At 39.8% G+C, this 14,827-nt stretch overlaps 1 protein-coding gene across 1 annotated transcript in view; it reads left to right on the top strand.

Moving 5' to 3' along the window:
• Nucleotides 1–14,827, top strand: part of KCNMB3 (potassium calcium-activated channel subfamily M regulatory beta subunit 3) — a 128,137-nt gene that overhangs the window by 35,014 nt on the left and 78,296 nt on the right. The gene's annotated exons all lie outside the window — the stretch shown is intronic.

The following is a 14,827-nucleotide window of genomic DNA, read 5'->3' as shown; positions in this document are numbered from 1 at the left end:
ATCTGCTGAGGTGATAGCCACAAGGGGGCGTTAGGGAGCCATTTTTTAAGGCTTTGCCAGCAGTGGTGAAAACCATGCGCGGATCTTGGGAAGGAGATCATTTTGCCTGCCAGCGCCAATGCCTTCGTTTAACTACCGTCGTGCTCTGGCTGCATGGGACTTTTGATTTGTGCTGGCAGCTGGACATCAGCTCTTGGTTGGCTAAGCCGACTCTTCTGAGAACCAACTAGTAGAAAAGGTACACCTCAACTAAATTTAGCTTTTATTTCTTTCACCTCTCCTCCATCTGAAACAATATTGTAATTTATCACCGGTTTGGAGTAGGTTTTTTTTTTGTTTTTTTTGGCTTTTTAAGAGACATTATCCAGTGAAATATTACTGTAACTCCTGAAGTGAACCTGTGTTAAATAAATTACTGGCGAAGACAGTCTCAATTTCTGAGCATAATTTGCCAAAAGTCAAAACACTTGTTTTTTATGAACTTGAATATTTACTCCATTCTTGACTATTTGTATTTCTTTTGTGAATTTTGAGTTTATATCCTTTGCTCATTTTTTTTTCCCCAGGCTGTTTATCCTTACTTAAAAAATGAGGTTTTTAGCGTTTTATCTGAGATATATGTTGTATATATTTCTTTCCAGTTTGTTGTTTCTAATTTTTAATTTTGTTAATGGCTTAAACATTTAAAATTGTCATGCAATCAAGTCTATTAATCTTTTCCTTTACAGGTTCTGTTGTTGGCCTTATGCCGAAATAATCTTTTATTCTACCCAATATCTAGTTGCATTTTTTTACTTTTACTTTTTAGTTGATCTGTAATTTGTTTTGGGATATAAGATGACTTTTTCTCTCTATCATAGTCTTTTTTCTTATTTCTCTCCATCTTGTATAACAGCCTGAAATTAAAATTGTGAGAATAAAATTGCTTCATCTGATGCTCAAATAACCTCGTAAGGCATTCATTTTCAAGCTTTAACTGCATCAGATTGACTGAGAGGTGATTGTTAAAATATAAAGGTCTGTGCTCTATCTCCGGAGTTTGTCATTGGATAAGTCTGGGGTGGAACTGGAGCAGCGGTATTTCTAACAAGTTCTCAGGTGATGCTGATGTTGCTGGCTCAGGATCACAGTTTTAAGAACCACAAGCTTAAGGCTTTCCCCACCGACCTCATATTGGCCAAACAGTACAATACTTCTCCACATTCTACAGATAGCTCTGGCTCTTTCTCATCTGTGTTTCAGCATAATTTCTTACACCTGCAATCCCATTCCTTTGTTTCTATCCTAAGATCAAGCTGACACTTTATCTCTTCTATGAAATCTTTGGTTTTCCTTAGCATAGATCTTGATCACTCTTCAGAGATTTTGCAGTATTTAGTGCCTTGGTCTACTTATTATCAAAGATGCGTTTATTGTGGAGATAGATAGTTAAGCTTTAAGCTTCAAGTCCCCTCAATTGCATGAACCTCTCCTAAGATAAGGTACTTAATTTTGTATTCATAATTTCATTTTTCCTAAATTGGTCTCTTCAATTTGCATAAAATTATGTTCTCACAAAATTTGGCTCCACCCCCTGTTTATCATATTGTCTTTACACAGACATTGAAATCTGGTTTTATTCTAGTCTGTTCCAACTCCCTGCTTAGCACAGTGTCTTGCATAGGCCTCAATAAAATATTCATTGCATGTCTATCTTATGTCCAGCACTGTACTAGGTGCTAGGGATATAGTATGAGCAAGGTGGACCTGGTGCTTGTTTTTCTGGTCCTTACAGTACAGTAGAGAAGATAGGCAATTAAAGAGCACTGGAATGTGATGACTAAACACATATAAAGTAAGTAAAGAGTATGCAGAAGCTCATGATAGGCACCTAGCTTCGTCTAAGGAGGATGGAACAGGTAAAGAATCTAGAGGTTCAGCTTGAGTGAATTGATAAACTCTGTCTTGGCCACCTAGCTTGATGACACTAGTGTAGACCTAACTGGGCTATAGTCCTGCCTCAGACATGGAGCAGCTGCATGCCATAGTCTCACATCCCCAACTGAGACATCTGAATTCCATGATTCTGAGCTTCCTACGCAGCAGAAGTCTTCCAAGCAGCCAGTCCAGGGCTTGCAAAATCTGCAAGCTCATATCCAGCCAGCCAGTCAACCCACTCACACACTTTGCCTCCTCAGAATGAAACAGAGACAGTCTTTTGGCTTTAAAAGACTCCCCGCATTTCTCCTTTCCCCGACCTCATCTTTGGGTGTCCACCTAGACTCTGCTTGGCTATAAAACTCTTTCACTCAGTGCTCAATTTTCTTTTCTTTTCTTTTTTCTTTTTTTTGTCTTTTTGCCTTTTTCTAGGGCCGCACCCGCAGCATATGGTGGTTCCCAGACTAGGGGTCGAATTGGAGCTGTAGCTGCCTGCTGATGCCACAGCCACAGCAACGCGGGATCCTTAAACCACTCAGCAAGGCCAGGGATTGAACCCACAACCTCATGGTTCCTAATCGGATTTGTTAACCACTTAGCCATGACTGGAACTCCTGCTCAATTTTCAATTGCTATTAGTCTTTATTTTTTCCTTGAATGAATCAATGAATGAATAAAAAATGGACTTTAGGCTTCTTTATTAGAATGTTAATGATACCTTCTACAGTGTGTGGTGCTTTTCATTTTCTAGAGTATTGACTTTATAGCATCTGGGAATGAAGGACAAGTGTTGTATCCATTTGGCAGATGTGAATTCAAACACTCATACCTGTGAAGATCCAGAGGCTAAACCATGTCAGGGGAGAATGAGATGAATAGATGATGAAAAGAAACATTTCCCCAGTAAGCAGGTATATTTGATATCCCTAGGAAGAAAACTCATTGCTTAGGCCTGTGGGCCTTATTACTGTTCAGCAATATTCAGTTTCTGATGCTATTCACTCTCATGCATTTAGGCTGTTTTACTCCCTGTCCCATTTGAAGTTAGGTAGAGCCGTATGACTTGCTTTGGTCATCAAAGTGTCAGTAGAAGTGCTATGTGTTATTTCTGGGTGGAGACAATTCATTTCTTCAGTTGTCCCTTCCTCTGTCTGGAAGGCTGTCAGGGCACAAAGCAGACATGATGTGAACAAGAAACACACTCCTGTGTTAAGTTGAGAAGCTTTGGGATTGTTTGTTATTGAAGAATCAGTTTTCATCACTGACAGAGATAAGGACTAGATTTATCAATCCCTTCATCCAGAGTGTGAGGCTAAAGAAAAGAGTCTATTAAAATCTATATTGCATTATTGTGCCTTTGGATTTTAAGTTCAATTATTCATTCAACAAACATTTATTAAAGCCTGCTATTTACAAGATAACTCTAGTAGCTGTTATGGAGGAGACAATACAGAAACATGTTTTTAGTTACTTGTATATTAGTCTTATCAGGCCACACTGAAAATCTATCTGTTAGAACTGTATTTTTCTTGGAGTATTTTCATGCAGCAGTTCTCATATCTTACACCAATTTGTGCCACATGCTAAATGGTAACTATAGAAAGTTGCTTTTGGTGATTAGGAATATCCAGAGTTTACTTGTTTCCAATTTTGACTAGCCTAAACTGAGTAGCAATGCTCTTCTTTTTCTTTCTTTGTTTTTTTAAGTCTTATTGAATTATAGTCAATTTACAAGGCTGTGGTTATTTTTGCTGTACAACAAAGTGACCCAGTCATATATATACACATATCCATTCTGCTCAGATTCTTTTCCCATATAGAGTATCACCGAATACTGGGTAGAGTTCTTTGTGCAGGTCCCTGTTGGCCAATCATTCCATATACCTCAGTGTGCATATGCCAATCCCAAACACCAGGCTTTCCCTCCCCACCTTTGTTCCCTTTGGTAACCATAAGTTTTTCAAATTCTGTGAGTCTGTTTCTGTTCAGCAAATAAGTTCATTTGTATCCCTTTTTTTTTTTTTTTTGGTCTTTTTAGTGCCGCATCTGCGACATCTGGAAATTACCAGGCTAGGAGTCAAATCGGAGCTGTAACTGCTGACCTATGCCACAGCCACAGCAATGGAGGATCCAAGCCACATCTGCAGCCTACAACCACAGCTCATGGCAACTCCAGATCCTTTAACCCACTGAGTGAGGCTGGGTATCAAACCCACATCCTCATGGATAGTAGTCCGGTTCATTACCATCGAGCCATGATGGGAACTCCTGTATCCTATATAATTTTTTTCAGATTCTGCATATAGATGATATCATATGATGTCTTTCTCTCACTGTCTGACTAATGTCACTTAGTATGATAGTTTCTTGGCCCATCTGTATTGCTGCAAATGGTATTATTTTATTCTTTTTTATGGGTGAGTAATATTCCATTGTATATATATACCACATCTTCTTTATCCATTACTTTGTTGATGAACCTTTAGGTTGTTTCCATGTCTTGCTATTGCATGTAGTGCTACAATGAACACTGGGGTGCATGTATCTTTTCAAATTAAGGTTTTCTCTGCATAGATGCCCAGGATTTTGATTGTTGGATCATATGGTAATTCTATTTTTAGTTTTTTGAGGAACTGCCCTACTGTTTTCTTTTTCTTTGTTGCTTTTTAGGGCCACACCTGCACCATATGGAGGTTCCCAGGCTAGGGGTTGAATTGGAACTACAGCTACCAGCCTATGCCACAGCCAAAGCAACTCAGGATCTCAGCTGCATGTGCAACCTACACCACAGCTCACAGCAGTGCTGGATCTCTCACCCACTGAGTGGAGGCCAGGGATCGAACCTGCAACCTCATGGTTACTAGTCGGATTCATTTCCCAAGCACCACAATGGGAACTCCACATACTGTTTTTCATAGTGGTTGTACCAATGTGCATTCCCACCAACAGTGTAAGAGGTTTCCCTTTTCTCCACATCCTCTCCAGCATTTATTATTTGTAGACTTTTTTAGGATGGCCATTCTGGCAGGTATAAGATGGTACCTCATTGTGGTTTTGATTTGCACTTCTCTAAAAATTAGTGATTTTGAACAATCTTTTCAGGTGTTTTTTGGCCATCATATGTCTTCACTGGTGAAATGTCTGTTTAGATCTTCTGTCCATTTTTTGATTGTTTGTATTTTTGATATTAGGCTGCAGGAGGTATTCGTAAATTTTAGAGATTAATCCCTTGTCAGTCACTTCATTTGCAAATATTTTCTCCATTCCATGGGTTGTCTTTTCATTTTCTTAAGGTTTTCCTTTGCTGTGCAAAAACTTTTAAGTTTCATTAGGTTCCATTGGTTTATTTATTTATTTAGTCTTTTTATGACTGCACTCGAGGCATGTGGAGGTTCCCAGAATTGAGACTGAATTGGAGATAGAGCTACTGCCTACACCATAGCCACAGCAACACTAGCTCTAAGCCACATCTGTGACCTACACCACAGCTCTCAGTGAGGCCAAGGATCAAAGCTGCCTCCTCATGGGTGCTAGTCATATCCATTTCCACTGAGTCACAATGGGAATGCCTTATTTTTGTTTTTATTGTTATTACTCTAGGAGTAATGGTAATTTGATAGGGATTGCATTGAGGCTGTAGATTGCCTTGGGGTAGGATAGTCATTTTGACAATACTGATTCTTCCAATCCAAGAGCATGGTATACCTTTCCATCTGTTTATGTCATCTTTGATTTTTTTTTTTCTTTTTGTCTTTTTAGGGCTGCACCCAAGGCATATGAAGGTTCCCAGGCTAGGGGTCAAATTAGAGCAGCAGCCCCTGGCCTATGTCACAGCAACATGGGATCTGAGCTGAGTCTGTGACCTACACCACAGCTCATGGCAATGCTCGATCCTTAACCCACTGAGCGAGACCAGGGATCGATGTGTGTCTTCATGGATGCTAGTCAGATTCATTTCCACTAAGCCATGACAGGAACTCCATTTTTTTTTTTTTTTGTCTTTTTGTCTTTTGTTGTTGTTGTTGCTATCTCTTGGGCCGCTTCCGCGGCATATGGAGGTTCCCAGGCTAGGGGTTGAATCAGAGCTGTAGCCACCGGCCTACGCCAGAGCCACAGCAACGCGGGATCCGAGCCGCGTCTGCAACCTACACCACAGCTCACGGCAACGCCGGATCATTAACCCACTGAGCAAGGGCAGGGACCGAACCCGCGACCTCATGGTTCCTAGTCGGATTCGTTAACCACTGCGCCACGACGGGAACTCCGGAACTCCATTTTTGATTTCTCTCATCAGCATCTTAGAGTTTTCAGAGTATGGGTCTTTTGTCTCTTTAAGTAGGTTTATTCCTAGGTATTTTGTTCTTTTTGATGTGATGGTAAATGGGATTGTTTCCCCAATTTATCTTTCTCATCTTTCATTGTTAGTATATACAAATGCAGTCAATTTCTATGTATTAATTTTGTATCCTGCAACATTAACAAATTCACTGATGAGCTCTAGCAGTTTTCTGGTAGTGTCTTTGGGATTTTTTAGTTACAGTATCATGTCATCTGCAAATAGTAATAGTTTTACTTTTTCCTTTCCAAATTGGATTCATTTTATTTCTTTTACTTCTCTTATTGCCATGGCTAGGATTTCTAGAACTATGTTGAATAGTAGTGGCAAGAGTGGACATCCTTGTCTTGTTCCTGATCTTAGCAGGAATTCTTTCATCTTTTCACTATTGAGAATGACGTTAACTGTGGGTTTGTCATATATGGCCTTTATTTTGCTGAGGTAGGTTCCCTCTATGCCCACTTTCTGGAGTTTTGTTTTTTTTTTTTAATCAGAAATGGGTGTTGGATTTTGTCAAAAGCTCTTTCTACTGCTATTGAGAGGATCATATGTCTTGTATTCTTCAGTTTGTTAATGTGGTGTCTTATACTGATTGATTTGCCAATATTGAAAAATCCTTGCATCCGTGGAATAAATCTCACTTGATCATGGAGTATGATCCTTTTAATGTATTTCTGGATTTGGTTTTCTAGTATTTTGTTGAGGATTTTTGTGCATCTATGTTTGTCAGTGATATTGGCCTTCAGTTTTCTTTTTTTGTGGTATCTTTTTCTGGTTTTGTTATCAGGATGATGGTGACTTCATAGAGTGAATTTGGGTGTTCTTTCCTCTGAAATTTTTTGGAATAGTTTCAGAAGGATAAGTGTTAATTCTTCTCTAAGACTTTACCTGTGAGGCCACCTGGGGCTAGACTTTTATTAGTTGAAAGTTTGTTTTTGTTTTTGTTTTTGCTTTTTAGGACTGCACCTATGGCATATGGAAGTTCACAGGCTAAGGGTCGAATTGGTGCTGCAGCTGCTGTCCTGCATTACATCCAAAGCAATATTGGATCAGAGCCGCATCTCTGATGTACACCACAGTTCATGGCAATGCTGGATCCTTAACCCACTGAATGAGGCCAGGGACCGAACCTGCATCCTCATGAATACTAGTTGGATTCATTTCTGCTGCACCACAATGGGAACTCCTTCATTGGTCTTTTCTATTGTTTTCTTTGTTTCTGTTTCATTTATTTCTGCTCTGACCCTTATGATTTCTTCTGCTGACTCTGGGTTCTGTTTGTTCTTCTTTCTCTAGTTGCTTTAGTTGCAAAGTTAGGTTGTTTGTTTGAGATTTTTCTTGTTTGCTGAGGTAGGCTTATATCTTTATAAACTTCCCTCTTAGAACCACTTTTGCTTCCTCCCATAGGTTTTGGATTGTTGCGTCTTTGTTGTCATTTGCTTCTAGGTATTTTTTAATTTCCTCTTGATTTCTTCAGTGATCCATTGGTTGTTTAGTAGCATGTTGTTTAGTCTCCATGTGTTTGGGTTTTTTTTGTTTTTTTTTTTTTTTTTGTCTTTTTGCCATTTCTTGGGCTGCTCCCGCAGCATATGGAGGTTCCCAGGCTAGGGGTTGAATTGGAGCTGTAGCCACCGGCCTACGCCACAGCCACAGCAACACAGGATCTGAGCTGCGTCTGCAACCTACACCACAGCTCACGGCAACGCCGGATCCTTAACCCGCTGAGCAAGGCCAGGGGTCAAATCCGCAACCTCATGGTTCCTAGATGGATTTGTTAACCACTGAGCCAAGACGGGAACTCCCATGTGTTTGTGTTTTTTTGCAGTTTTTTTTTCTTGTTATTGATTTCTAGTCTTATGGTGTTGTAGTTGGAAAAGATGCTTGATATGATTTCAATTTTCTTAAATTTACTGAAGCTTGATTTGTGACCCAGAATATGGTCTATCCTAGAGAATATTCCATGTGTACTTGAGGAGAATAATGTATTCTGCTTCTTTTGGATGGAATATTCTATAAATATTTATTAAATTTATCTGGTCTAATGTACCATCAAAGGCCTTTGTTTCCTTATTGATTTTCTGTCTGGATGATCTGTTCATTGCTGTAAGTGTGGTGTTAAAGTCCCCCACTATTATTGTGTTATTGTCAGTTTCTCCTTTTAAGGTGGACAGCAGTTGCCTTATATATTGAGGTGCTTCTACGTTGGGTGTATACGTATTTACAATTGTTGTATTTTCTTGGGTTGATCCTTTGATAGTTATGTAATGACCTTCTTTGTCTCTTGCAACATTATTTTAAGGTCTGTTTTGTCTGATATGAGTATTGCTACTCCACCTTTCTTTTGATTTCCATTGGCATGGAATGTTTTCTTCCATCTTCTCACTTTGTTTGTATGTGTCCTTAGAGCTGAAGTGGGTCTCTTGCAGATAGCATATATATGGGTCTTGTTTTTGTGTCCATTCAGCCAGTCTGTGCCTTCTGGTTGGAGCATTTAGTCCATTTACATTTAAGGTTTTTATTGATATGTAAATCCTTATTGCCATTTTGTTAATTGTTTTGGATTTGTTTTGTTGGTATCTTTTTCTTCCCTCCTTCTCTTATTCTCTTCTGGTTTGATAACTATCTTTAGAATTGTGTATGGATTGCTTTTTCTTATTCGTGTGTATATCTATTGCAAGTTTTTGGTTTGTGGTTACCATGAGGTTTTGATATAGGAGTGTGTATATAAACACTATTGTTTTAAATTTCTGGTCTCTTAATTGCAAATGGATCCCCAGTTATCATGCATTCGTGCCCACTTCTTCTCGTGATTGCTAGTTTTGATATCATATTTGTGTGGGAATGACTTCCTACATTTACTGTATGTTTGCCTTTATTGGTGAGCCTTCTCATTTGTAATTTTCTTGTTTCAGGTTGTGGGCTTTTCTTTTCCATCTAGAGAAGTTCCTTTAGTATTTGTTGTAAAGCTGGTTTAGTGGTGCTGAATTCTCTTGGGTTTTGTTTCTCTGTAAAGCTTTTGATTTGTCCTTCAAATATGAAATGAGAGCCTTGCTAGGTAGAGTATTCTTAGGTGGAGGGTTTTTCCTTTCATCAGTTTAAGTACCTCATGCCACTCCCTTCTGGCTTGCAGGGTTTCTGCTGAGAAATCAGCTGACAACCTTATTGAGGTTCCCTTGTGTGTTATTTGTTGCTTTTCCCTAGCTGCTTTCAATATTTTCTCTTCTTCTTTATTTTTTATTTTTTTAATTTTAGGGCTGCACCTGTGGCATATTGAGGTTCCCAGGCTAGGGGTCTAGTCGGAGCTACAGCTGCCGGCCTAAATACAGCCACAGCAATGCCAGATCTGAGCCACTTCTGTGACCTATACCACAGCTCACAGCAGCACTGGATCCTTAACCCACTGAGCGAGGCCAGGGATCAAACCTGCAACCTCATGGTTCCTAGTCGGGGTGTTCCTCCTTAGGTTTATTTTATATGGTATTCATTGTGCTTCTTGGATTTGAGTGATTCCTTTTTCCTATGTTAGGGAAGTTTTTGGCTATTATCTCTTCAAATATTTTCTCTTGTCTTTTCTATCTTCTCCTTCTGTCATGCCTGTAATGTGAATGTTGGTGTTTTTAAGGTTGTCTTAGAGTTCTCCTAGACTCTCCTCATTTCTTTTCATTCTTTTTTCTTTTCTGCATCAGTGATTTCCATCAGTCTGTCTTCCACGTTTATTCTTCTGCCTCCTATAATCTGACATTGGTTCCTTTTAGTGAATTTTTTATTTCAGTTATTGAATTTTGGATCTCTCTTTAATCTTCATTTTTTCCTTTTTTTTTTTTTTTTTTTTTTTTTTTGCTTTTTATGGCCACACTTATGGCATATGGAAGTTTGGGCTACGGGGTTGAATAAGAGATGCAGCTGCCAGCCTACATGACAGCCACAGAAATGCCAGATCCTTAACCCACTGAGCAAGGTCAGGGATCAAACCCGCATCCTCATGGATACAAGTCAGCTTCCTAACACACTGAGCCACAATGGGAACTCCCAGTGCTTTCTTAATCTTTAAATCTTCTATTTCTTTTTTCAACTTTTCTTCTAATTTATCAGTCCTTGCCTCCAGTTTTTTTCCAAGATCTTGGATCATCTTTATTATCATTATTCTAAAGTTTTTTTCATGGAGGCTGCTAATCTCCAGTTCACTTAGCTGTTTTTCTGTTTGTTTGTTTGTTTTTTCTAATTCCCTCATCTGTTTTATATACCTCTGCCTTTTCATTTTGTATAGCATTTCATCTGGTGTCCTTTTTCCAGGCAAGAGGTGTGTAGCCTTTCTTGCTTCTGGAATCTGTCCCCTTGGGGAAGTTGATACAGGGGCTTGTTGCAGGCTTCCTGGTAGGAGGAACAGGTGCCTGCCCACTGGTAGGTGGAGCTGAGTCTTGTTCCTCTGATGGGTGCAGCTTTGTCCCTGGGTGTGATTAGGGATGGCAGCAGTGTGCCTTGGAGGACTTTAGGCAGCCTGTTTGCTGATGGGTGGGGCTGTGTTCCCACCCTATTTGTTGTCTGGCTTGGGGCTTCTCAGCTCTGATGGGTGGTGCCAGATTTTTCCAAAATGGCAGTCTTCAGGGAACTCACACTGATGAGTATTCCTGGGACCTCTGCCTCCAATGTCCTGCTTCCTGCAATGAGACACAACTGACCCTTGCTTTTCCAGGTTACTCTCCAACCCCCATAGGTAGATTTGACCCAGATTTTTTTTTTTTTTTTTGGTCTTTTTAGGGCCACACTCATGGCATATGGAAGTTTCCAGGCTAGGGGTTGAATCGGAGCTGCTGGCCTACACCATAGCCACAGCAATGTGAGATCTGAGCCGCATCTGCTTTACACCACATATCATGGCAATGCCAGATCCCTGACCCACTAAGTGAGGCCAGGGACTGAACCACATCCTCATGGATACTAGTCAGATTCATTTCCGCTGCACTACAGTGGGAACTCCCTTGACCCAGATTCTTATGGAGTCCCTGCTTTGCCCTGGGACCCAGGGCACATGGAATCCTGTGTGCACCCTTCAAGAATGGAGTCTCTGTTTCTGCCAGTCCTGTGGAGCTCCTGGGCACATGCCCTGCAGCCTTCAGTGCCAAATGCTCTGGGGGATCCTTCTCCCAATGCCAGACCCCCAGGCGTGGGAACCCGATGTGGGACTTGCAATTCTCACTCCTGTGGGAGAGCCTCTCTGATACAGTTGTTTTCCAGTCTGCAGGTCACCCACCTGGAAGATATGATATTGCTTATATTGTTAAAGAGCTCCTCCTACTGTCTTGATGTGGCTTCTTCTTCTTCTTTGTCTTTGGGTGTAGGATACCTTTTTTGGTAGTTTCCAGTCTATTTTATTGACGGTTGTTTAGTGGTTAGGTGTACTTTTGGTGTTTTCATCAGAGAAGGTGAGCTTAAGTCCTTCAACTCTGCTGTTTTGTCCCAATGTCAGCATTACTTTTCCTGTTGGCAATTGGAGTCAAAAAATGGAAGGTCATAATTATTTATATGATCACTACTCATAATGAAACACAGCCTCTTGGAGGGGGTGCATAGGGACTCTCTGGGGTCTTGTGCAGTAGACCGTATGCTTTGTGCGGGTAAGAAATGAGTCTGTCTTGTTGACTGCTAATCCCCAGAGCTTACCTAGCACAGTGCTGGCAGAGTGATTATCTAACATTTATTTTTTGAGTGAAGCACAAAAGGAAAGAATGCATAAAATCCTCATCACAGTGTAAATATTTATACAAGCTTTAGTCCATTTTGTATGTCTAATAGCAAAGATTGACTTAGTAGACATTTCTCTAAGGAATTCATTTTTCCTACAAAATATGTTTTGAAATATGAAATCTGTTTTGAAATAGGAAAATTGATATGGAATCTTAATTAGAAAGGTAACATTAAAAAACAAGCTTAGTTTAGTTGCCTGTAAGCTGCAAGATTTTCAGATACTTTGAAGCCGTTAAGAAGAGGAAAAAAAAAAAGACTGAAGAAGGAACATCAAAAGGAATTTAGGTCATGATTTTTCTGCCCTTCACAGATGCAAAAACCTCTAAGAATTTTAAAATGGGGAGTTCCCATTGTGACTCAGTGGAAACAAATCTAACTAGTATCCATGAGGACACAGGTTTGAGCCCTGGCCTCACTCAGTGGATTAAGGATACGGCCTTGCTGTGAGCTGCAGTGGAGGTCACAGATGCATTTTCAAGCCTCCCTGGGAGATAGAGGTGGTATTGAGACACAGGTCTGGCTAATAAGATGTAGTTTGAGGGAGTCGTGAGGGGCTATAAGGAATACTCCTTTTAAAAATGGAGACAAAGCTATTCACAGAGACAGAAATAGATGTGGTCCCTAAATACATGAAAAAAAAATGCTCAAATTAATTCATATTAATATAAATACAAATTAAAACTACCCTTAGCTATCATTTCTAACTATCTGGCATAAATCCCAACAAACGCTTTTGGAGAAGTTACAGGGAAACGAGTGATTTCATCACTGCAAAATACTATAGCCCCTGGGGAAGATTTTGACAGTACTAGCACAATGACAGATAAAATTACCATTCAATTGATAAATCCCACTTCTAGAAATTTATACTTTAAACTTACAAGCACAGGAGTTCTTGTGCTTAAGCCCTAGCATGTAAGTAATTACTTACATGCTCAGTGGTTAACGAATCTGACTAGGAACCATGAGGTTGCAGGTTTGATCCCTGGCCTCACTCAGTGGGTTAAGGATCTGGCATTGTGGTGAGCTGTGGTGTAGGTCGCAGATGTGGCTCAGATCCCACATTGCTGTGGCTCTGGCATAGGCTGGCAGCTACAGCTCCAATTTGACCCCTAGCCTGGGAACCTCCACATGCCGCGGGTACAGCCCTGGAAAAGACACAAAGGCAAACAACAGAAACAAAACCTACCAGCACAAATATGAAGTCACAAATGCACAAATTTTGTATGTATCTTTTAGCCTTTTCCTGAGTTTCTTAAGTCGTATTTGATTGTTGAAGCAGAAATTATAACAGTATGTTATATAGTGCTCATTGTATGTAGAGGAAATATATAAGATGATTGTGTTTAAAAAGTGGAGATGGTAAAGGGATCTAAGTGAAGTAAGGCTTCTCCATTTCTCTCGAAGTGGTAAAACATTCATACCAGTAGGCTATGGTAAATGGCATATGTATTTTTTAATAATTAGAGCACACATTAAGAAAACTATGCAAGAGTTCCCTTCTTGGCTCAGCAGTTAATGAACCTGACTAGGATCCATGAGGATGCAGGTTTGATCCCTGTCCTTGCTCAGTGAGTCAAAGATCCGGCATTGCTGTGAGCTATGATGTGACTTGGGTCCTACGATGCTGTGGCTATGATAGAGGCTGGCGGCTACAGCTCAGATTCGAACCCTAGCCGGAACTTCCGTATGCCACAAGTGTGGCCTCAAAAACAGAAACAAAAAAAAGTACAGTACAGTGTAACAAAAAACACTTCGACTAAATCAAAATGGAATCTTAGGTGTCCAAATAATCCACAGGAAGATAAGAAAAGAGATGCATAGGAATGAAAAGCAGAGGAAACAAATTGAAAACAAATAATAAAATGACCTACTTAAGCCCTAGCATGTAAGTAATTACTTTGAATGTGAGTGGTCTAAATACATCATGAAAAGACAAAAATTATCACTGTTGATTAGCAATCCAACAACAGTTCTTTACAAGAAACCCACTTTGGAAGTTCCCATCATGGCTCAGTGGAAACAAATCTTACTAGCATCCATGAGGATGCAGGTTGGATCCCTGGCCTGGCTTAGTGGTTTAAGGATTCCACGTTGCTGTGCCCATGGTGTAGGCCGGTGACTATACCTCCGATTAGATCCCTAGCCTGGGAACCTCCGTGTGCCTCAGGTGCGGCCCTAGAAAGACAAAAAAAAAAAAAAAAAAAAAAAAAAAAAAAAAAAGGAAACCCACTTCAAATTTAATAACATAGGTGGACTAAAAATGAAAGGGAAAAAGCTAAATTAATATCTATTTGATTTCTTTGTAAGCTTTTGTTTACTTATAGCGAGCAACATTTCTTACCAAATTTCTTTTCTTTTCTTTTTTCTTTTTCTTTTTTGTCTTTGTAGGGCTGTGCTCGTGGCATATGGAAGTTCCCAGGCTAGGGGTTGAGTTGGAGCTACAGCTACTGGCCTATGCCACAGAGGAAATTCTTAACAGATTTCTATGGAGAGTGTAATTTCAAAATTATTTTTATTTTCTGCCAAAGCCCTTGATCCATTTAAAAATTCTTTTTATTTTTTCCAGCTTTATTGAGATATAATTGACATAAAACACTGTGTAAGCATAAGGTGAACAATGTGATGATTTGATATACATATATATCGCAAAATAATTACCATAATAAGGTTAGATAATACATCTGTTACCTCACACGGTTACCACTGTGTGTGTATGTATGTGTGCATAGTAAAAACTTTTAAGATTTTTTTCTTGGAGTTCCCATCGTGGCTCAGCAGAAATGAATCTGACTAGTATCCATGAGGATGCAGTGTTCGATCCCTGGC

Source organism: Sus scrofa, chromosome 13, assembly GCF_054392235.1.
Source record: "Sus scrofa isolate SSC_HxYL_T2T_F1_AM1 chromosome 13, Sscrofa_HxYL_maternal_Yorkshire_Landrace_v2.0, whole genome shotgun sequence".
Taxonomy (NCBI): Eukaryota; Metazoa; Chordata; class Mammalia; order Artiodactyla; family Suidae; genus Sus; species Sus scrofa.
Note: the sequence above shows the minus strand (reverse complement) of the source record. Positions and strands in the feature narration are given on the sequence as shown.